Genomic DNA, 25340 nt, shown 5'->3' with positions numbered 1-25340 from the left:
TTCCAAAAAAAATACACCTCTGACTGATAACACTGATTTTGATTCTCAAGTTGAACCTCTGCCACCACCACAGAGAATAAGGAAGAGCCCAATTACCTCTTAAGTGGTCCAGGACCTACAAGGACAGCCTACCCGAGTTAGAAAGAAAATCCAATTTCACAAATGTGCTTTTATCCTTCACTTCATTTGATAATCAAAGGTAAACATCATTATATTAGGACAGTAATTATTATTACCACTGGTCGATCCTATATGAAAACAAATTCACTGGCCTAAATAAGCTACATCTGATATCTGAAAATCAGTAGAGTTTCTAGCAAAACCTTCAAAGTAGCACCATGTTCCTGTAGGTCCAAGCTGCGAAGGACTTTTTTTTACCATTAGGGGTGGCAATAACACAAGTTATGACCAGTTAAAATGAAATTAATGAATAAATACATAAGGCAAAGCAGAAGGCTGAGTTATCCAACCAGATATTTATAGTTTCAGTCTGTGATAATTCAGATAAAAGTGTAGGCCCAGACATACTCAGATGAAATCTACATCTACCTAAATCTTCCTAGATACAGACTCAATATTTTGCCTTCAGAAGCAGAGTCTATAAATATTTTTAAAAGCTTCTAATTATCTAGATATTTTCAGATTCCCACGTTGTAAGAAGAAATGATCAATTTATTTGGAGAGCGTCCTACCCACTGATGAATGAAAAGTTCTGACTTTGAAAAGAGTTGCCTGAAACCCAACATAATGGACTTTCTTAGGAAACTATGCATGTTTTACTGCTGTTCCTGGGTGTCGTATTTAATTTATAGGATAATATCTGTTTAAGGAGCTACTCCCCTAAAATGAAATGCTCCATTTTGTAGAATTGATAGGAATTGGAAATCTAGTCTTTGCAGGTCACTGTGTCCTCCAATTTACAGGTGAGGAAACCAAGACCCATAGGGATCAAAGGTTAGCTCAAGTTCACCAAACAAGTTAGTGGCAGAGGTAAGATCCAGGTTTCTTGATCACAAAATTAGAACCCTTTCCACTATCTGATACTACTTTTTTATTCTTCTCTAAGTAGAAATGGAATGCTTCCATTAAATTATTCTTAGATACTACAGTTGCATTTTTATTTTGAAATTTTAAAGGTCTATGTGGGTAACTACTGCCCACATATGCATGAAAGACAAACAGAGGTGTTATTAAAGCTTTGAGTTTCTTCTAGATCATCAAAGAAAATCTAGTGGAATGGGGACAATGCAGCTTCTGTGGAGCAATTTACATCAGTGATTTTGAGAAGGGAACAGACCTAGTAGTTACTAAAGTGGAAACCGTTACTGTTCATGGACAGGGTAAAAGGAGCCATTTCTGCTTCCCACCAGTATTGTCCTTCAGCTTGCATTAGCTGAGGAGACACCATTTCCTCAACAAGTGCCGAAAAAGTGACGACCCATACATAGAAGTTCACAGGTCAATCTTTAGTATTTAATAGAGAGGAAAAGTTCTGATTTCCCTCGTAACTGCCATCTTTTACTTCTCATCTCACAGAGTAAGTACAGATGCACCACATATTTAGCTCTGAATCAGTTCCCATTTCCAGGGTCTGAAACTTTTATCTGTGTCCTCCTGTCAAATTTGAGGCAAAGCACTTCTCCTTAATTTTTAAGCTATGGTTAAAAGTGTCCTTTTTGTTGTTGTTTTGGTATTTACTTCTTCCTACTCATCAGAACGTATTTCCGAAATGGTAAAAACACCCATAAGAGAAAGTCTGAAAACTTGGACTCAAATATCGAGTCAAGGCAGAAGCATGCCTTGACTAAATCATCTAACCTCTGAATCTCTGGTTCCCTCCATCTGTGCCTGGAGAGGGCCTTCCAGCTCTAAATTATTCTAAGCTATATTTCTTGAAACATTCTACAACAGATTTCAACACAACAGAACTTAGCAGGCCTGTTCCTAACACTACTTCTCCAGCAAAGGCTTTAATACAAGTCTGAGGGGCGTAGTGATAGGACCAAATCTCAAAGGAGTTCTTTGTAGGTTTTAAGTGAATTGCTTTTGAGAAAGTCTCTGTAGACATCTTACTTTGGCTCCTCGTCTATACAAACTGCTGTGGGAGCCTAAGAAAAGCAGCTTTCAGACATGCAAGTGTACAGATTTGGTATTGCTGCCTCCAGGCTGCAACCGCTGCCAGGGGACGGGAGTGAGTCAAAGCAATTCTGCGCATCGCATGCCTCAATGTCTTCCCTCTACTTGGCAGCTATACACTAGGATCAGTCATCCAGCTAAATGTCAAGAGTCTCGAAGTCATTACTAGTGCAAAGGTTTCCAGTATGAAACTTCCACAATGATTTAGCTTTAAAATTGTTACAAAGGAGATCTTTTTATCTTATTATTATAAGCTTGGAATAATTTGAGAAAAATGAAAAAGGGTAGTGAGATAATGACTTAGGAATTACACAATATGTGTATTTGAAAGAACATTCAGATGACACCTTCTTGGATCAAAGGCACTACTGGGAATTATTAAAAGAAAAGAATCAAGTAAAATCAACAGGCATAGTTTTTAATACTACTTACAGTCTGAGAATTTTCAAAGATATTTACATAAAAATGCTTATTTTCAGGCTCCTCTAACATTTATTTCCAATTTTTAAAAACAAATTTTTTTTAACGTTTTATTTATTTTTGAGACAGGGAGAGACAGAACATGAACAGGGGAGGGTCAGAGAGAGGGAGACACAGAATCTGAAACAGGCTCCAGGCTCGGAGCTGTCAGCACAGAGCCCGATGCGGGGCTCGAACTCTCAAACCGAGAGATCATGACCTGAGCCAAAGTCGGCCGCTTAACCGACTGAGCCACCCAGGCGCCCCATTATTTCCAATTTTTTAAGGCATTATAGATAGATTTACTTGCAGGCCGCTTTCCCTTCAAAAATATATCATTATAAGTATTATTAATGGTTTTGGTCAAATTACATCATCTATAAATTTGAATGCATTTTTTCCCCAAAAGAAAAGAATGATGAACTTTACATTTTGTGGTCTGACCACTCTGAATTCATTTTGTTACTCCAACATAAATTAAATACTTGAGGACTCACTGAAGATAGTTGCTTTTTTACACAAAATGTTCTATGAGTCTTTCAGATGAGAAGAAACCACCAATAAAAAGAAAAGTTACATGTTTAGAAGAAATGTGTTTCTAACAAATAGGCTCCTTGAATTTAAGGAATTCTGCATGCAATATGCTATGCTAATGTCTGAAAGTTTAGATTAGACACACATTATCCTGAATAAGAGATATTTGTAAGGAAAACAAAATTTGACATGGGTCAAATGGTTAAAATAATCTATTCTTATCAAGAGCAATTTGTAAAAAGGAAAATATAAAGGAGACACATTTTGACCTTTATCAGAATTATTTTCATTCTCCAACAGCCTAATGAATTTTTAACTTTTGGCTATGCTTTGAATTTTGTGAGGAAACTATACAACTCAGTTAAAGAGGAAATGAATAATAGGATTCCTGTGGTTTGGAGAGGCAGCGGGTGGGATGGTAGGTGGGTACTGTAGCATAAATCCTGACTTTTAAAAAAATGTTGAATAAAACTTTATTAAAAACAGATTTTAAATGGCCGTTTTATCAGAAATGGACCTTTTAGACAGAGAATATGAAAACTCACATCTTACCCCAAGAAAAACTCTTCGCTCTAAGCAAACAAATCTCATTGTCTTCACATCTCCCACAAGCTTTTGCTACTATGCAAATCCTTGCACCATTTCTCCTATAAGGAAGGTTTTCTCTACCAACTTGTTCATTTTTCTGCCTCATCAAAATTCTGCTAAAAACTTTTTGAATGTGCCTGCTTCTCTTATTAAACACTTCTAACTTGATTTAGGAATACTCGTACTCATTTTGCACTCCTACTTTGTTCTTTATTCAAAATCACAGATTTATAGAGTTAGAACAAACTAAAAAGATTATCTAATTTAACTCTCTCATTCAAAGAAGAGGAAATTGGAAGTCCAAATTAGGAAACTGGCTCAAGGTCGCAGAACTTGTTCAAGATAAAAGAGCTGAGGGGTGCCTGGGTGGCTGAGTCCATTAAGCTTCCAACTCTTGGTTTTGGCTCAGGTCATGATCTCTTCTTGGTTTCTGAGATCAAGCCAGGCCTCAGGCTCTGCACCAAAAGCAAGGAGCATGCTTGGTATTCTCTCTGTCTCTGTCTCTCTCTCTCTCTCTGTACCTCCCCTGCACTCTCTCTCTCTCAAAATAAATAAAACATATATAAAATAAATACATAAATAAAATAAAACACTCTCAAACATAAAAAAAAAAAAGATTAAAGAGCTGACACCAGTACAAAGGTGTCCCTGTATTAATTTTTCATTTTCATTCATCACTGAGAAAGTCTAAAAGGTAACATTTCTGAAGGCAACTGAAGTTTATTCATTTAACATTTTTAAAACACAGAGCAAATCACTGACACCCTTGACAAAATATAAAAATTTCATTTCATTAAAATTCATGTCATTAAATTCATTTCATTAAAATGACCAACAGTCATTCACCATTCAAAATAAATATACTGAGCACCCACTGCCTTGACAGGTACCTTGAAAAAAAAGGCCAAACAATATATGAGAACTAAGAAGGCATTCAGACATATGAGAGAATTTGTCACAAGATCATAGTATTTTCCTGGAAAGGTTTAATTAACTGGTCACCCTATATTCCAACAGACTACAGTGCTTACTAAAAATACCATAGTCTACATTCTTCCTCTTTCCCAGCTGTCCTTTCATACCATCCCCAATTTCAACCTCTAAACAATTCACACCTTACACTTAGAGGATGCTAGCTTGAGAAATGGGTGACAACACAGCACAACACAGATACAAAAACACTGTAAACTATCCAAGAAGTTTCTACCTGGTCTACAAAATATTCAATTACGCTTGAGAACTGCAGTCCTATTATCTTAGCTCTCCTTTAACTCAAAATACCATTTTTTATCATATGTCTACATAAACTAACTAGAACCTTGCTATCAACAGGTCAAATTCTCCCAGTACTTACTTTTCAGATTGTGACTTTGGAATAAGAACAATCTTTCTTACGTAGCCAATGTTAAGAGTTATATAAGAATATATAAAATAATTAATACACTATTTTATACTTGGAGATCTAAGGTGAAGAGATCTTTACAGTCTCAAACAAATAACTCCAAGACATCTGCTCTCATTCTCAATTCAACATTCCAAACAAGAGACAACATTTCGTCTGAAAGTCATCAAACAGGAGGTAGCATTTCCAACTCGCCAAGTTAATAATGGGTTTTATCAATGGTCATAATTTGGTGTTTAGGACGTTCCCCAACCATATTAATCTTCTGTACCTATCAAGGATGAACAAGTCACAAGTAGCAACTTTGCAGACACATGATTTTCAAGAAAAGGATCTCAGAAGACAGAATCATAAAATTAACCTGGATTTGTAAGTGCAATAAAATGTATTTTTGTAAGACACTGTTCCACTGTGAATATTTAGTTAATGCCAGAGACTTATCAACACTCTTTTTCTCAAAAAATATTTACAGCAACAGTATCTCAAGAAGACAATCAGTTTGCCAATATAGACAATCAGTCCTATATGGACCTAATAAAATGTGTGAATAGTTTTATACCACTGCACTCAATTTTACAGTTCCTAAAAGTGTTTTGGGACATCATTCTCCATATGCTTCTGGCTTTGTCCATTTCATTCTTTGGACTGATTTTCTTTAGGAAACTAAAAGAGTTCATTGCTTTTCGCCAAACACCACACACACGGAAAATTACTTTTTTTTTTCATGTTGTGAACAATATTGAGATGTATCCCTTGTCAGGCCAATCTTCAGATGACGATTCGTCTTCCTCTGAGGATCAAGGAAATAAGTTAAAAGAAATGGTAGGTATATTATCATTTACTCTTATTAGCAGTCTCAGTAGTGTTTAGACTCAAATCTCTCCAAATTGCAATGTAAGATTACACTACATGTAGATTTTAAGACTTCAAGTTACAGACAGAAGTTTTTATTACAGCAGCCAAAATCGAATCTGAATGCTTATTTTTATTTCTTTACACTACCCAAATCAAATAACTTTTGTTGGGCAACAGCAGACATTCAGCTGAGTCAATGAACATATTTCAGACAGCTGCTTCCTATTTGTGAACCTAAAACTATTTTTGCTTTAAGAAAATGCAGGTTATACGAAGAGAAGTAAGAATCAGGATTCAAACAAAAAAAAAAAAAAACCCAAAAAACAAAAAAAAACCTCCCATAAGGGCCCTCACTTTTTATTTTTAGCACAGTTCGAGGATAAAACAGTAACTTAAAATATGTATATAATCTCATTTAGCCAAAACAAAACTAATAGATGTTCCTCAACCACATTTTGGGCAATTAGCATAAAGTAACAAATTATAAAAACAACCTAACATCAATTTAACAAAAACTCTCAGATGGGGCGCCTGGGTGGCTCAGTCGGTTGAGCATCCAACTTCGGCTCAGGTCATGAACTCACGTTTCATGAGTATGAGCCCTGAGTCGGGCTATGTGCTGACAGCTCGGAGCCTGGAGCCTGCTTCAGATTCTGTGTCTCCATCTCCCTCTGACCCTCCCCTGCTCACACTCTGTCTCTCTCTTTCTCAAAAATAAAAATTTAAAGGGGCGCCTGGGTGGCTCAGTCGGTTAAGCGGCCGACTTCGGCCCAGGTCATGATCTCGCGGTCCGTGAGTTCGAGCCCCGCGTCAGGCTCTGTGCTGACAGCTCAGAGCCTGGAGCCTGTTTCAGATTCTGTGTCTCCCTCTCTCTGACCCTCCCCCGTTCATGCTCTGTCTCTCTCTGTCTCAAAAATAAATAAACGTTAAAAAAAAAAAATTAAAAAAAAAATAAAAAATAAATAAAAATTTAAAAAAAATTAATAAAATAAAATAACCTCTCGGAAAATGTTAGGCAGGAGGCAAAGAGATAGTTGGTGTTGACAGTGGGCAATTCATTGGCTGTCAGTACCTACAATTCTTCAAATCTCCAACCTCATCCACATAGTATATCTTAAACCATAAAATAGTTATTAATCACTAGAGTGATGACTCCAAGATCATCCTCTCATTAAAAAATAAACTTCCACTCAGGGCACCTTGGTGGCTCAGCCAGTTAAAAGCGTCTGAGCCTTCGTTTTGGCTCAGATCATGATCTCAGTTACTGAGTTCAAGCCCCGCACTGGACTCTGCACTGACAGCACGGAGACTGCTTTGGATTCTCTCTCTCCCCCTCTCTCTGCCCCTCCTGTGCTCTCTCTCTCTCTCTCTCTCTCAAAATAAATAAACTTTAAAGAAAAAATAAACTTCAGTCTACTATTAACAAGAAATTCAGTTGTGTACTAACATTTCTGCAATGATCTACAGATATTAAAAATTTTCTAGTTAACTTTCATTGAAAACAAATTAAATTAACCACAATTCTTTTTCTAAATATTCCAGTTTATCCTATAATTTTTAGTCTAGGAAAGTGGGACATTGATTACATTTCTTGTAGACTAAAATTACTATTTGGTAGGAAATATAATCTCTTACTATTTGTTCTTCATTGGTATAAAACATAATATGGACCCAAGTTTTGTCAACTGACATTTTTCTCTAAATTATCAGAGAAGAGGGGTGCCTGGGTGGCTCAGTCGGTTAAGCGTCCGACTTCAGCTCAGGTCATGATCTCACAGCTCGTGAGTTCAAGCCCCACGTTGGGCTCTGTGCTGACAGCTCAGAGGCTGGAGCCTGCTTCAGATTCTGTGTGTGTGTCTCTCTCTGCCCCTCTCCCACTTACACTCTGTCTCTTTCACTCTCTCTCTCAAAATAAACATTAAAAAATTATTTTAATAAAAATTAAAAAAAATCAGGGCGCCTGGGTGGCTCAGTCGGTTAAGCGTCAGACTTCGGCTCAGGTCATGATCTCACAGTCTGTGAGTTCGAGCCCCATGTGGGGCTCTGGGCTGATGGCTTGGAGCCTGGAGCCTGCTTTGGATTCTGTATCTCCCTCTTTCTCTGCCCCTCCCCTGCTCACACTGTCTCTCTCTCTCTCTCTCTCTCTCTCTCTCTCTCAAAAATAAACAAACATTAAAAAAAATAAAAATAAAACAAAATAAAATAAAGTGAAATAAATTATCAGAAAAGAAAATTTTCCTACAGGCTGTGAGAGAGACATAACTGAGCCAAATATATAATAATATCTGTATCAAACTCAAACTCCGGTGTATTGACATACAATTATGTATATAAGAATATGCATGAATAGAGCCCTAATTTGGATCCATCTAATAATTCCAAATAAAGGATAAAAATCAAATCAGGGATAAAACATTCATCTGTTCTCTATTTCCATGCTTCGTGAGCCAGAGCAAAGAGTATTAGTGGCCAGATAGGCCTGGCCATGGATTTTTACCACTACTTGCTGTCTAATTCAAGGGCGTCTGTTCATTCATCTATAAAAGGAGGCTAGTACCTACTTCTTAGGATGGAAGAATAGACACAGATAATACGGGAAACCCCTTCAGAGTGCCTCACATATGCTGTAAATAAAATATATTTTACATATGCTTAGTAAATATTTTTTTAAAAAAACATAAATGAATGTATTTTCTTCCTTCTTTAAGTCCTTTGGTACCACTTCACCCCCAAGAGATGATTACAGTAGCTTCTAAATGATAATCCCCATTTCCAAACTAATCTCTATCAGAAGATTTATTCATAATCATGCTTTGAGCCTCTCACTCTCTGGATCCAGACTCTTCAATGGCACTTCATAGTCTACTCTCAGAATGTAATTGTTTAGGTTGACACTGACATCTTTTTTGCCCCCTCCCTGCCTCTCCTCACTCTCTCTCTTCAGCACAGACACACACAAAGACACACATACACACAGAGACACATGCAAAATCTGGCTCCAAACTTCCTTTGCCTTCTCTATGTCCTGTAAGATGCATTCAGGGCCCAGCTACTGGCATTTGGGTACGTCTTTGCATCTCATTGCTTGCCCAGAGCACCTTATTTAAAATGCTCCTTCTCTCTCCCTCTCCATGATCCTGGGCAGAATAATATCTACTTCCTCCAAATTTCTTAATTTCCTACAGCATGAACCGTAACTTTCTTGTGACCCTCTTCTATTAGTGTCTTAAATGACTGTAGTAAATCCATGACTCTTGAGCTCTTACTGTTTTAACCTCCACTCCAGACACTTCCACATCATCATCAATCATCAGTAACCTGTTAATTATAGACAATTAGTCTTCAATATAAAGTCTACTGAAAATCAGATTTAAATCCTATAACTGGTCCACAGTTCATCCTCGCTGTAACTATAAACTCTCACTGAAAATGAGGGGGTGAGAAAGGGTGGGTATCCCTTATTGGTCTTTGAAGTTCCAGAGAAATGTACAGGAATAAACAGGAGAAAACAATCCATCACGATTTCACCATCCTTACTAACAACTAAGAGAAAAGAGCCAGAACCCTTTAATGAAAAGGGTCTTTGAGATCATTTAAATGCAAATAATTACCAACAAATCAACAAAATCTCTGGCACAGTTTTAGAAGTTTGAAGCAAAAAGAAACGTACTCAAATCGATCCTTGAGTAAGCTCCAGTAAGAGCAGAAGAAAGGCTGTCTTCATGAGCTTTAATCCGGAGAGAACAGCTGACTGGGAAGGAGACTCCATTTAGCGAAAATCAGACCCACTCCTCCTGGGTGTGGAGATCTACCTCTCTGACTCAAGAGGTCCCAAGCACCACCTTCCCTAGGTCCCTAGTGGTTCTTAGTAATTGGCAGGTTGTTAATTGATGAACACACAATACAGGGAAGCTTGAGAGTCACAGAAAGTAACACTGCCATCTGACCAGCGTTAAGGGTTAAGTAACAGCAAATAACTATAAATGGATGAAAACAGCAGCCAAGATTCCTCTAAGCTCAAAACAAACCTTAACCTAAGGGCAATGATGCCATCATTCAAATGAGACAAGGTGCTTGGCTAGCACAGGGAAAGGGAGTGAAGTGTCCACTGGCTAAGCACAAAAGAAACATACAGATTTTGAGTAAGATTTGGTGGGACAAATACACACAAAAGAAAACCACATTTAGTGATCTTTAACAACACTATGATGTCAGGTGAGCTTCCCGGAGGAGTCCTGATTCCTCAAGGCAAGAAGAAACAAAAAAAGTGCAGGTGCTCCACTTCCTTCTCCACTATTTTTACAAAAAAAACTTGGTGATTTATTTTTCGGGTTTAATAAAACCTAGTAAAAGCCCTTTAGAAATGTGAATTCTGCAACTAAGATAACGAATGGTAATATACTGGGAAATTAACTTTGGGAAAACAGACCACCTCTGCTTCCTCAAAATTACAGACCCATCTGAACATTTCACTGTTTCTTAGTAAACTACCAGGCAAAATGAATATTGTTATTCCAGCAACACCTACATTTGAGTGAAGTTATTCAAAACTATTTTTAAAGTTGATATTTTGTATAATTACATGTTTAATTACACAAAGCCCAACTTTGAGCTTACTTTTACATGAATTACTAACTTTGCTGTATAACAGATAAAACACAACAGTAAAACTTAAATATTTAGTTTAAAGTTTATTCTTAATGCAGCATCTAAAAATGCTTCTTTCAAGTTAAGCCCATTCAATGCAAAATCTGTAATAAATGTACTTCCTAGCTTCTGAAGGGAAATTTTATATCAGATGTTTATATGTATTTATACACTTTTTACTGTACTAAAGGACAATCCATTATTAACACAATAGTGTATTATTAGTATTCGCTGGAACTTAATTATTAGAGAATATACAGTTCTCTTTCAAGTGATATTAAAGTAAAACAAGAATACTGAATGAGTACTGTAGGTTTCCTGAAGCACTTTCAAGCCTGTCTAAATTAATAAAATACTAAGTGAATTAGTATTACAAAAGAGACTTTTATAACTGATCGTTTAAAATATTAATGTGAATACTTAATAGGTCAAACCTTTTACATTAACCAAAGACACAATTTAAGACTAGTTTAGAATGAGTATTCTCCTATCAGTAAAGTCTTCACGTCAGGTAATTTCTCCCATTTTTCCCTTATAAGCATAAAAGGATGTTTCCTTGCATTCCTGAGGAACAAAACATAATCTGTTCCTCTAGAGATAGGATGGTATTAACTGCTTCTTTTGAGAATAGGACATCTGGCATAATATGTTTTTGTAAGAGTTTTGTCAAGTAAGCAGTTAGGAGGGGTGAATTATCACAGATAGTCTGGCTTCTTGTTTTTCATGGCTGGAGAGCCCAGTAAATCTCGAATCTTTTATGTGTATGGAGGCTGGAGGCAGGTGGTTAACCACTGGGCTCTCAGTAATAAGTAATTTAACATTAAAAAAAAACAAACAACACCCTACAAAGATTTTCTAAATTCCAAATCTGATTTCTAATTATGTTAATGCTGTTAAAAGTAAATCCTTCATTAAAGAAGTTTTCCTCCTTTTTCCTTTCTTTTTCTTCTTCTTTTTTTTTTTTTTTTTTTTTTTTTTTTGGTTAGATAGACAATTCTTTTCTGGCCTATTCTCTTCTTAAAATTTGCCAGAATTATGTGGGATTTTTCACAAAGCAGATTCATGACATTGTGGAAGTATTACATTATTTTGTGTTCCTGAATAAAAGTCAGAAGGAACCTGCTTAATTTTAGTTCATAGTCAAACACACAGGTCCAAGACCAGAACCCTCAGGAGGGACTGGGCAATGTTTACTTACAATTTATAGAAAGCAAAGACAGAATTTGTGCCCTTCTCCAAGTAGTCTGCTCTCTGGTGCCCCTGGCCTTTGATCCATGGAGTTCAGAGGCAGTCACAAAATGAAATCTGGACAAGTAATACATTTAGAGTCCCTGCAAGAGCTATGGGAAGTCCGAGTGAAAGTAGTGAGGGGATGAGTTCAGGCCCTCACTTGCCATCTATGGGAAGTTGGGACATCTCTAGCAGAGAAGCCACAGGAGAAAGGAATGGACAACGCTTCTGCTAGCACCAGATGAATACACACTCACTGCCTACAAGGAAAGGCCCAAGAGTAAAAATCAACACTGACTCAAAAATGGTAACTGAACTATATGAGACAAGACATGGGGTTAAGTTGTACAGCAAATAACAAAGGGTAGGACAAACTGCCCTGGACACAGTTTGGGGGTTGAAGGAAGGGGAGGAAGAGCAAGAGTGTGCAGGAGTCTAGGTTGTACACTGAACAATGCCTGGGCAGCCTGGTGAATGAACCTGGGAAGTCAAAGGCATTCAATATACTTTTACAAAGAATGATAAATGTAGTCTTTCTTTAGAACAAATCAACCCTAAATAACAAAGAGAGGAAAGGAAAGTTCGACATATGCCCCACCTGCTGTGGTTATGGGAGACAATAACTGCCAGGTTGCTGTGACACAGTCATGGGCCTAAAGCCCAGTAAGGTAGATGGATTCAGGCTTTGGTAGTAGTGCCTAGACATCCAGAGAGAAACTAATTTCCATTTCAATTGAAGAGAGAATACAAAATGCTGGAGTCAAAAGGAATCTTACAGATCACTGGTCTACCATTCTCATTTTTCCAAAAAACCAGAGTGAAACTCAAGGAAAAACAACTACTTATGGTCTAGAAAGCTACCCAAGGGCAGAACTGTTTTCAGTATGCATGATTTTTGCCCACTGCTTTTGGGGAAATTATTATTGCTAAGCAAGGAAAAGGCATTTCAGTGCTTTTCAGGCATTTACACCATTCCTTTCTTCATTCAAGAAATATTTAATGAATAATAAACACTAGGCACTTGGCTAGATCCTGGTACACTCCTGGAAAACCTCAGAAAATGAATGTGGCTGATAGAGCAACCAGTCTGACAACAGGCAAAATATGGAACTCAACCAACTAAAATTACAGACCACTAAGTGCAAAGTATAAGGTTGGAAGAACTATAATATGAAAACAGGAATGGAGTGGAGAAGTATAATCAGATACCAAAAGAACCACTGGCTGAGAAAAACAGAAGTGGATGAGGGACAGAAAAGGGGAAAGAGTGGCCAATACAAGTAGAGCCAAGTCCCTGAGCTTTGGGGACTTTTGCAATGCAGAACCAAACAGGTTAAGTCACTGCAGCTTGCATACAGTCTCTGTGGGTCACTCTTTCTCTATCTCAACTCGATTAAGGAAAAAAGAAATCAGTAAAAGATGTGTACGTTTATTTCTCTGCCCCAACTGTCTTCAGAAGTCAAGAACAGCTAACAATTTTCATTTAACGTAAGAGAACACAACACTGTTATGATGCGGTTTTCTTGGGAGAATTACTTAGTAGCAAACACACCCAGCTATTTCAGGGTGTCTGATTCAAGTGGGTTTGAGAGAAGGTACAAGTGGAAAACTGTGACAAATAAAAGCAGCTGCCACGAAGGATAAAACTAATTAAGAAGGGAGGCTGGTGCCTGGGTGGCTCAGTCAGTTGAGCATACGACTCTTGATTGTGGCTCAGGTCATCATCTCACAGTTTGTGAGATTTGAGTCCCATGTTGGCTCCATGCAGACAGCACAGAGCCTGCTTGGGATTCTCTCTCTCCCTCTCCCTCTGTCCCTCTCCTACTCACATGCACTCTCTCTCTTACCCTCTCAAAATAAATAAATAAACAAAAAAATAAAAAATAAAATGACCATCAAAAGAAAGTGGATAAATAAATTGTATTATTTTCTGACAATGAAATACAACTGTGATCATAAATGAATTACAAGTATAAGCAAGGAGGACTCAAACATGATGCTGGGTGGCAAAAATAGATGTTCCATCAGAAAACAGGATATTGTATTACTGATATAAAATTCAAAAACAAGGAAAACAATGTAGGGGATACGTAAATATGTGAAATAACTGTAAGGAAAAACAAGGAAGTAATAAAGTCAACATTCAGGACTGGGAGGGCAGGGGGAGGGGCGTGATCTTAAAGAGAAGTAATGGAATCCATCCAGGCCAGGAGCAGCTCTGTCTCCTAAGTTGGTAGGTAGTAGGTAGTACTCAGCTATTCATGTTAATGTTATTGTCTGTATCTTCTCCCAATGTTATAAATATTCCCTGTATATATAGCATTTCTGAATACTATGGGGTTGCTTCTATTTTTAAAAAGTTCTCAGAAATAACACTATATTTAAGAAACTATTTTAGGGGCGCCTGGGTGGCTCAGTCGGTTGAGCGTCCGACTTCGGCTCAGGTCACGATCTCGCGGTCCGTGAGTTCGAGCCCCGCGTCAGGCTCTGGGCTGATGGTTCAGAGCCTGGAGCCTGCTTCCGATTCTGTGTCTCCCTCTCTCTCTGCCCCTCCCCCGTTCATGCTCTGTCTTTCTCTGTCTCAAAAATAAACATAAACATTAAAAAAAAATTTTAAAAAAAGAAACTATTTTAAAGATGCTTTTTAAGTGTCTGTAAGTAACAAGAACCTAAAATGCATTCAAGAATTTATAAAATTACTTAATTCACACAATAGCTCTGAGATAAATATTTTCATCCTTAGCTTACATATGAGGAAACTGGTATTCAGAGTTATGAAAACTGCCCAACATTACACAGCTAGCAGGGGTGGTATTCAAACCATATCCAATTCTGAAAATCATGGTGTGTCTGTAGGTAAGACTGTCTAAAATATATCGGCAAAAATTAAATTTTAATACAAAAGCAACTTGTTATAAGGGTTTACTGTTTTATTTCATCTTCATGTTTAAAATGCATCCCTAGAAGTGCCTAGGGTGGCTCAGTCGATTAAGGCTCCGATTCTTGATTTCGGCTCAGGTCATGATCCCAGGGTTGTGGGACTAAGCCCCGCATCAGGTTCCACACTGAGCGTGGAGCCTGTTTAAGATTTTCTCTGTCTCCCCCTCTGCCCCTCTCCCTTACTCACACTCTCTCTCTCAAAATAAAAAATAAATAAAAATAAAAATTAAAAATTAAATGCATCCCTAGATTACATTCTAATGGCATGTACTCATTTTATGTCATAGGGTACCTCTTTATTATTTCATAGTCACAATTTACCCTTAAACTCTATAAATTCTAAAACTGGCAACAGATACCACTTATGTTTATGGAAAGTCTCAACTAGGCTGTACTTCTTTTCATAACTTGAATTTCTCTAAGAAGTTGAAGGCAAGTCAGCTGTTGGTAGGCTATAGCTTAGCACTCTTTATTTTACTACCCTCCCATCAGGGATTCACTCACAGGCAAGCCAACAGGCTGGCCAAGCCTCACAGAAATTACTCACTTCCACCCTCTCTTCCTGTATCTTTCTTCCAATCCTACTTTAAACTCATGCAGGAAACCTGAATAGTACCACCTGGTTTTCTCTACTCCATCAAATCTGGGCCTGTGCAGCACACATACCACACCACTCAGCTATGCAATTATTTGTCAGCTTTTTATTTTGTTGTTTTCATTTGCATGTGTGTCTAGCCTGCAAGGACCACTTAGAAGAGATTACAGATCTATTTTTTCTCAGCTATGCCCTAACTCATTCTTCTTTGCCCAACATATCACCAACTGTGCTCTGTAAACAGTAGTCACTTAGTAAATGCTGATTGACTTACTACGGTAGAACAACTCGCCTCTGGTATTTCTCAATATCCCAGTGAATCCTCCACATCTATAAACATGCTGGAGATGATACCAGGTACTGCTAGAGGCTTGGGGTCTTCCTGAGGGTGCCTGGGACAAGAAAAACACAGAGAGAGACCAAAGACAGTCAGGAGAAACACAGAGAGAGGAAACACGGAAACAAACAGAGCACGGTGTAAGAGGAGCGAAAGAGTCAAGAGTTACAGAGAAGCTAAGTAGCCAGAGACACTCGAGAGACAGGGAGGAAGTCAGCAATCTCACTTTGGATTGGAAACTACATTTTTGGTACTCTACAGTGTGTAATAGGTGCCCTCATGTTACTACATTTATAAGATAATCATTTCAAAGTTATTTCTAAGGTTTTTCTGAGCTTACATCATTATCTATTAAAATTTGTCTTTACAGTCTCATCTTTAGAGACACACATACACAGACACAAACACCTAATCCTCAAAATGACCCAGCTGTAAATAATATATATATTTACTTTTTCCAATTCTCCAACTTAGAAAATGTTTACTCCAGAGGGCTAAAGTGACTTGTTTAAGGTCATAAGCAAGATGACAATTGGAGCCCCAATTCTTCTGATTCCAAAATCCAATGCTTTTTCTGATATCCCACGTTCTCTATTAGAAATGAATCCTGTATAGGGGTGCCTGGGTGGCTCAGTCAGTTAGGCATCTGACTTTTGCTTTCAGCTCAGGTCATGATCTCGCAGTTTCATGAGTTCAAGCCCCATTTCAGGCTCTGTGCTGACAGCATGGAGCTTGCTTGGGATGTTCTCTCGCCCTCTCTTCTCTCTGCCCCTCTCCCGCTTACAATATCTCTACCTCTCTCGAAATAAATAAATAAACTTCAAAAAAAAAATAAATCCTGTATAAATCATATAAATCCAAACTACACATTCAAAATAAAATTTTCTTTTGAGACACTGAACTACTCAGTTTACTCACTAGGACACTACACCTCAGTGCTTCATTTATTTTAAAAATCTATCAGAAAAAGTAAGTCAAGATGAAACTATATCAGAATGATAGAAAATTTCAAACAAATTAAGTGAATTAAGTGAATGGCCACTTGATAAAATTTTAACATTTAAAAAAGGAGCTAGAGTTAGTTCATTTCTTTTATAACTTGGTAATTTCAAAGTCTTAATGATTCAACACATTTCAGCTGAAAGATCAAAAAATGCTCCACGTTTCAATGAATTCTTAGATTTAAATACTAGTAAGCTTGCCTCAAACTTATTCTCTCATGTCTCAACTGAAGTCTATACTGCATGCAATTCGATTTCAGTGTACTACAGTAGAAATGATTTAGGGGCATCTGGGTGGCTCAGTTGGTTAAGTGTCCAACTTCGGCTCAGGTCATGATCTCATGGTTTGTGAATTTGAGCCCTGCGTCAGGCTCTGTGCTGACAGCTCAAGGGCCTGGATCCTGCTTTGGACTCTGTGTCTTTCTCTCTTTCTGCCCCTCCTCTACTCACGCTCTCTCTCTCTCTCTCTCTCTCTCAAAAATAAATAAACATTAAAAATGTTTTTTTAATTAAAAAAAGAAATCACTTAATGCATTATTCTTTCCATTACTATTGCTTTAGTATTTTCTCTTGAGGGATACTTATACTCTTCTAAATAGTCATTGCTTCTGAAAGCAATGTAATTGCCAGAAAGCTCCTCTGATACAAGGGTATGCATGTTATTGGATTTCACAGCAAGACAAGATAATAAGAATACAAAGAAATTTCTATTTAACTGTGCATCAATATATTTTTCTATGTTCAGCAATTTTTAAACCAGAAATTTTCAAATGAGGCCTAAAATATAGTGCTGCTCTGCCCTCTAGTGACTGGCTAGGTTTTGCTGACTACATGCTTTTATTTATTTTTTAATTTGCTTTCTAAGCAATACTTAGAATTTTTTAATACATATAACGGCTGCTTTTTCATAACATGGACAGTGAATAAAGAGTACTAGTCAACGTTTCAGATACAGCTTGTGCTTTGAACACAATGTAGGAAAGAGATACAATTTATTTTCATAGGGACGATACACCTAAGCATTGCCAACCAAAAAAACACAAAAGCAAAAACCACACATACATTAATATAATCTACTCCAGTCCTTATTCAGATTTTTATGCAATTTATTTAGAAAAGTCAGAAAATTATACTCCTGTCAGAAACTTCACAAATTTCATAACTATAAATCCCAAATTGGTTAATTTCATTATTTGGGAGACTGAGATATCAACGTGAGTAGTACTACATACACCACACATAGATGAACAATTTTCTACTAATTATAATAGGGCAAAAATATGCTGAAGAAAAAACTATACTGAACATCATTTACCCTTCATTGTTCAAGTGGCACTTTAGGATTTTCCTGAATTTCAGTGTTGTCATTAGGAAACTGACTATCACTTTACATGGAAACATTAATCAAGGATCCAGGTAAGACAGAGTTATACAGACTCTGTATTCTCAATTCACCCAAATATTTCAATGAAAGTAGGTATTTTTCCCTCTTAGATTCTCTTGCCATAAACTGCTTGCAAAGAAATGATGCATTTCTAGAACTGCATTTCTATTCTAATCCCAAACATACTACTTTTACACACCTATGTAAAAAATAAATATTACATCTGTACACATAAATGTAAAAGGATACCTGAGTATGTGAGAATAATCCCCAGACAGTATGGTGGTGTGCTTAAGACACAAACCCTGCAGCCAGACTGCCAGAGTTTGAATTCCCACTGTGCAACTTATTAGCAGTGTGACCTCAGGCAGATCACTAACCTCTCTGTGTTTCAGTTTCCTTATCTACAAAATGTGAATAGAAGAGACACCTACCAATAGCAATATTTTATATCTTGATAGGTACTTGGGTTACACAGGTGTATGCATTTATCAAAACTCAGAGAATGTACATTTAAGATTTGTGCACTTCACTAAATGTAAATTTTGTATTAACAAGTTGTAAATGTTGAACTGTATTCAATAATAGGTATGCTGAAGTATTTACGGAGGTGTAGTGATATCTTTAGTTTACTTGCAACTAAGTCAAAAATGAACTGATGATGGATAGGTTACAGATATGTAATAAAATAAGTATAATTAAAATGTTAACAGTCAAATCTAAATGGTGAGTATATGAGTGTATAATGATGTTTGAAAAGTTCATAATAAAATGTTGGAGGAAATAAATCCACCTCTCATAGAGCTGATGTGAAAATTAACATATATACATAATGGCATTAAATACACAGAAAAGTACCTGATAACCAATAATGGCAAATGGCAATATGTTCAAGCAAATGAAAGTGATCTCTTCTTCCCTACTTGGAGGAAAAGGCTAAGAAAATAATGAGAAGTTGAGCCCCTACACCAGAATGAATTGTTGCCATCAAGGGTGTTACATATAGCTCAACTTTCAAGTAATTCACAACACTGCATGGGCCACGTAGAGAACATGGTCTTGAAAGTCAGAAAATGCTGATTTGAATCTTGGCTCTGTTTTTAATTAGCCAAAAAGCTCAGACAATTTCAAGATTCTAAGCCTCAGTTCCCTCCTACAGAAAATAGGAATAATGATAACTACACATGTCTAGAGTCACTGTGAAGACTAGAAAAACTATATTCTCTCTCTCACACACACACACACACACAACAGAAGGAAAAATGCAAATGATGACAAGTGGAGTTTTCATCATTAAATCATTACTAGCAATTAGGGTGAGTCTATTTTCTGCAGATGGAAACAAAAGTGGTTACGTATCAGATTCTAACCCAGAAATTTCATATGCAGGTGGCCTACTACTCTGAAGAGCTTTCGACAGGATCTTTATTAAACCGGTGGGCCTTATTTAAAGCATCACTGTACTCAGTGTAAAAGAAGAGCTGGCAATGACAGGGAATTCATTATTCATCCCTCTGTAATGTCAATTATAATATAAGTCCTACAGGAGAGGCATTTATAAAGTAGTTTGCTGATATTTTAAAGAAAGTCACTTCAGTGCATTTGAGGAAATGATATTAGCACCTGGATAAGTTTTGGTTTGAAATAGTCTAAGGCAACATATTTAAAGGAAAGAATATTAAAACTACATTTACAGAAGAGGAGTTCCATACTCCCAGGGAACAGAACTGTAAGTCATTATAGATTACTCCATGAAAACAGTGGCTCAACATACAGTTTCAGCTAAAAAGACAATCAAGAACATGTAAAACAGGGAATACTGGAAACACTATACAAGTGGCTTCTGCTGCCTTGACCAATCTACAAAAACTGCTTTCCCCAAAGGGCTCCTGAATCACCCTAAACCAAACACTGGGGCAGTTAGTGTTCTACATTTTTCAACATTTTTGTTGAAAACTCTTCCCCATCTTCTTTGGTACTATACTCTCTTGCTTTTCCCACCACAGATCTGATTCCTTTTCTTTCCTTTAGACTTCTCTTAACAGAGAATAGGTGGGTGTTTTCCAACGTTCTGTCTTAACCAGCCATATTTCCTACTTTCACCAATACTCAAAGTTTCAAGCTCTACCTCTCCTAAGCTACATTTATCTTTAGCTTGACTCTCTCCCAAACTCTTACCAATTTATAACTACATCCTATACATAATCCCATGGATATCCTCTCTGCATTTCAAATCCAATCCATTCTACACTGTACCCACCCCCTTCCCCAAATCAGTTTCTACCACCATCTCTCTCCTGGTAGCAGTACTGTCTGAACACCCACGCTTAAATTAAAAACCTATCTCAACACCCCCACTGCTTCCTTCCCTCTTATGATACCCTCTGCAGCCTCAGCACAGGTACTGTCTGTTGCCAAATCCTACGGATTAGTAATTTGGTTCAAGCGACAAGACAGGATGTGTATTCTTTGAGAAACACAGTGAAAGCTGAATTTATAAGCATGAAATACACACAGACACACATACACAAGCTGAATAGTTGGTACCAAGCGTTTGAGAAAATCTTCATTGAAGGAATCCTTAAAACTGAGTATCTATTAATATTTGCCCTGCAAATTGGAAAAAAGACTTATTTGATTTTGTGAGTTGAATACCTCAATTTAACATTTTGAACTACATCCAGACAGGGTATAACCTTCATGTCTCTCACAGTGGTTCCATTTACAACATGCAAACCCTATCAGAAGAACAACTTCTTCTTACCTAGGATTTGCTAAGTCCCTTAAACCAATCTTTCCAATGCCTACCTCTTTTCCCTTCCAATCCATCCCTTTTAAATATCACCTGCTCAAAATTTTCCAGTGGCCCATTTGCTTTTAAGGAGAAAAAACAGTAAACTTACCCTGACATTCAAGGTTCTCTTACATTTGGCTTTTCTAGGTTTTCCATTTTACCTTTATACACAGCCCATCCCAAATGGCAAAAGGGGTCTATTAGCTTTGTCCAGACTTTAGTATTTTCCCCTGTAGGTAGTCTTACTTAGTTTTTCTACCTGAGATTTAAGACCTTCCTCAATTCTTAATGAGGTCTGTCTCTCTTTCCTGCTTAGATTTCCCCTATTATCATATTGTAACTCTGACATTGTCTAAAACAATAACTTGCACGTAGTAGTTCCTAAATACTAAATAGTTCCACGTAGCACTAAATATTTATTAAACAAACAGAGGAACAGAAAATATATTACTTTATCTTTTACACAAAACATTTTTTCCAGTAAAATTACTGAAGACCGTTCAGGCTCTAAAAAGAAACAAAACAGGGCATCTGCATGGCTCAGTTGGTTAAGCGTCTGACTCTTGGGTTTCGGCTCAGGTCATGATCTCACAGTTCATGAGTTTGAGTCCTGTATTGGGCTCTGCGTGGACAGTGTGGAGCCTGCTTGGAATTCTCTCTCTTTCCCCTCTCCCCCTGCTTCTCTCTCTCTCTTTCTCTCTCTCAAAAATAAATATACTTTTAAAAAAATTAAAGAAATAAGACAGAGCTGAAGAATGCAAACATGCTCATAGATGGGCTAGAAAGGTTTAGAATTTTAATATACACTAATAATTGGAAAAGTATATAATAAGTCTATAAAATTCATGGTTTTTATGGTTAGAATGTACACATAATCAACTAGGAAAAGGCAAAATTGCTATAAAAAGACCACAAACACCTAACACATTCATGTTAGCTTACAGAACAGCTTTTAGAAGGAATCAGGTATTTTCACAGATACTAAATTATCTTCAAAACAAGCTTAGATATATCAATTACAGAAATAATCAAAATTAATAAATATGTCAATTATATTCAAAATTAATTAGTATACCTACTGATATTAGTGACAAAGACCAAGTTGTATTAGTTCATGCTCATGTGCATGAAAATTATTATGAAGTAAGTACTTTCACAGAGTTAGCACTTTCTGCAAATGTAGAAAAATACTTGCTTCTCTTGGATCAATTAATTGTGAAATGTTAAACCAGTGACCTAAAAATGAAGGGAAATTTTGCTTCTCTAATTTATGAATTAACTAGCAGAGTTAACTCATGACTGAATTAGGTATTTAAATTTTTAAAATGTTTTATAGTTATCAGGTTCAGAGAATCAATTTATGAAATGGCTGTCATACTTTAAAAGCCATTAAGAATTCATAATACATTTCGTTGTCTTGCTAAAATAGTATTTGAAAAAAAAAAAGTTTATAAAACTTTACTGTAATACTTAAATAATTTATTTCAGGTAATAATTGTTAATACCAAGAATATAAAGTAATAATAATCCTAAAGTAACTACAATCCACTTAATGATAGATGACATCAATATTTTCATATGCTTGAGTTTTGATTAGGTTTTAATAAATTGCAAAAAAAACTGGGGGAAATCTAAAAATCAAACCTCTATCACATATGACTGTGTAGAAAATATTTTAAAGTATCTAACCATATAAAGCACAAACATTATTCTTTCCTAATGATTCAAATCAAGTCCATCCTGTATTCAATAAAGACTTCCAATGGAATAAAGATGCGTACACGATGAAGCTGGACATTTCTTTTATTGTGAATGGAGACAATAAAATGCCTGAAATTCAATTTCAAGGAATGGTTAAGAAGCCAAAAAAGTCAAATTCCACTTTTTACTTACTGTCCATTTTGAGAACAAACACATTTTCTCAACAGTGCCTGTCAAGTTCTGGATTGGCATTGCATCTTCTGGCATTTTTAATCCTCACAACAACCTTATAGATCAGTATTCACTCCATTTCACAGATGAACCTAGGTAACTTTCCCACAACCCAATCACAGTAAAAGCAGAGTCAGGTTAGTCTTGAGTCCATCTGAATCCACAGCCCTCGTTTCTAAGGATCAAGCTACAGCTCAAACAAACAAAAGTGACACATTTAAATCTGTCTTCCATAAGAAAACCTTGAGTTTTTGCCTATCCATATTAATCTCCAGGAAGCAATAGTGAGTATTTATGCAGTTGACAATCTAGAGGCAAGAATAAGAATGTGTATAAGCAATATGAAGTAAAACTTCTAGAGTATTTTTTTCTTAGGCACATTATAAATTCTAATGTATGAAATATTTTATTACAATAGAAATAATCCATAAAAAATTCTAGGATTGTGATGATTAAAACTCATAAAAAGAGACAAAACTGGTACACCTTTACCATCAACAAGATAGATTATAAAAGCCTTATTAGAGAGATTTATTTTATGTTCTCTAAAAAGCGAAACTCTTCAGTGACTACTAAAGGCAACACCTACCATTTTAAGAGAAACAACTAACGTTTCAAACCTGAAAGCTATCATTCGTTTAAAAAGGGTTCACATCACCAAATGAATTGAACGATGAGTCATATGCTTCCTCAAACAGCGAGACAAAACCACTGCTACAGCAAGAGCTTTGTTATTTCACAAGGAGATGGTCTGCGGCTACTGATTTCAAACTTTACCATTGTCTCTTTTACATTATCATGTACCTAATGTGAAGACTTGGGAACTCTAATAATGCTGAAAACACAGTAGGTATTCAAAACTATTTTGAGGGCATGGTTCAGAGTTTCATGTATGTGTCCATCCAGGTGGTGCCTGGATGGACAGAAGGACATACACGACTCTGTGCATGCATGCACCTCACATTTTGTAGGTTTCAGTGTCTCTCTAATCTGGCAATTCTTCATTGGAATTAGTGTGGCAGAACTGAGAATGTTTTAGGACAGTGTTCATCAGATAAACGGTAGCCTTTTATTATTTAAGCCTTCTTTAGAGCCACTTCCTCCCCGTGCAGCTGGCTCTCTCAAGAAACCTGTGCACTGTAAGTGCCTAATGGCAATGTTTAGTGCCTTAAAACATCACCTGAAGTGGACCACTTCGGCCATGAAGAGACACTTGATAATAAATGGTCTTACAGTAAATGTTAAGGAACACTGAAATAGTTACATGATTTAGCTGCTTTTTAAGAATAGTAATGGCAGAGGCAGAACAACTGCAAACTAAACTAAGCAAATTGTACAAGTCTATATAAAACCAAGACACAACATTCTTATCCATCATCTTCACAGATTAATTCAAATACAGAAATGCCCTAAAGATAAACACCACCACTGCCCTCCCCCCACCCTGCAAGAATAAAACACCTAACTGTGGACTTCAGCTTACATTTTTGGTATGTATTAACTGAATCCAGGTACCATACACACAGCATCTCTTCAAGCCCCGTTGAACCAACTTCCCTCCTCTAAATCTCAGACATTCACATGCATTCCACTCGCAGGGCTGCTGATTGACTGTTAGGGAAGTACTTGGTAAAGGTCTTAACAAACCCTTGTTGACTCAATGCATGCTATAAAGGAGTCAATAGGCACCCAGAAACTTTCTGCTGCTCATTTTAAGTTCTTCAGCCCTTTTAACATTTATTGATTATAGGACTAACTGCCAACTGAAAAGCACAGAGAGACTTTTACTTTTGAAGAATGGCTTAATTCTCCCTCAATCCAGACTGGGAAAAATAATTATCTGCAGGTAGACCAGGGGATGCATATTAACACCAAGTTCAATGAATATAGGGTCAACAAAACATGAATTCTGGTAATACTACTTTATCAAATGTTTACTAAACAAAACAACTTCCATATGCCAAACACTGTTTCCAGATTTGGGGGATGCAGCCATGAACAAAAAGACTCCAGTGTAAAACTAAGTTCCTTAGTTTCTTGAAGAGGTTATATGAAGAAACTATATGCATACACTCATACATACTTACTACTTACACTTAAATGTGTACGTACAGAATATCCAGTAAATGCAGTATATATTTTACACTAAAATACACAGAAATTTTGACAAGTATGTTATGAGAAATTTGGCACCATTAGATCCATTTATTTTCCTGGGAAAACACACTTCTCTATAATAGAGATCAAAGGGAATACCAATGTCAGGATAAAAATACTTAATTTAGGGGTGTCTGGGTGGCTTAGTTGGTTGAGCATCAGCCTCTTGATTTTGGCTCAGGTCATGATCCTAGGATCATGGGGATTCATCCCCACAAGGCATGGAGCCTGCTTGGGATTCTCTCTCTCTCTCTCTCTCTCTCTCTCTCTCTCTCTCTCTCTCTTTCCCCCTCCCTCTGCCCCTCTTTTCCCCACCTTCTCTCTCTAAAACAAACAAAAATTAAATTAA

The 25340-nt window shown here is 36.8% G+C and overlaps 1 protein-coding gene across 7 annotated transcripts in view; it reads right to left on the bottom strand.

The window, feature by feature from the left end:
* BBX (BBX high mobility group box domain containing) overlaps window positions 1-25340 on the bottom strand; it is a 282183-nt gene that overhangs the window by 137594 nt on the left and 119249 nt on the right. Inside the window, exon 2 of one of the 7 annotated variants that reach the window (XM_042955357.1) lies at window positions 15661-15778. The exons of the other annotated variants lie outside the window; for them this stretch is intronic. The gene's annotated coding sequence lies outside the window, so the exon portion shown is untranslated. The remainder of the gene's footprint in view (window positions 1-15660; window positions 15779-25340) is intronic. 7 annotated transcript variants of the gene reach the window in all.

This window comes from Panthera leo, chromosome C2 (assembly GCF_018350215.1).
Source record: "Panthera leo isolate Ple1 chromosome C2, P.leo_Ple1_pat1.1, whole genome shotgun sequence".
NCBI lineage: Eukaryota > Metazoa > Chordata > Mammalia > Carnivora > Felidae > Panthera > Panthera leo.
Note: the sequence above shows the minus strand (reverse complement) of the source record. Positions and strands in the feature narration are given on the sequence as shown.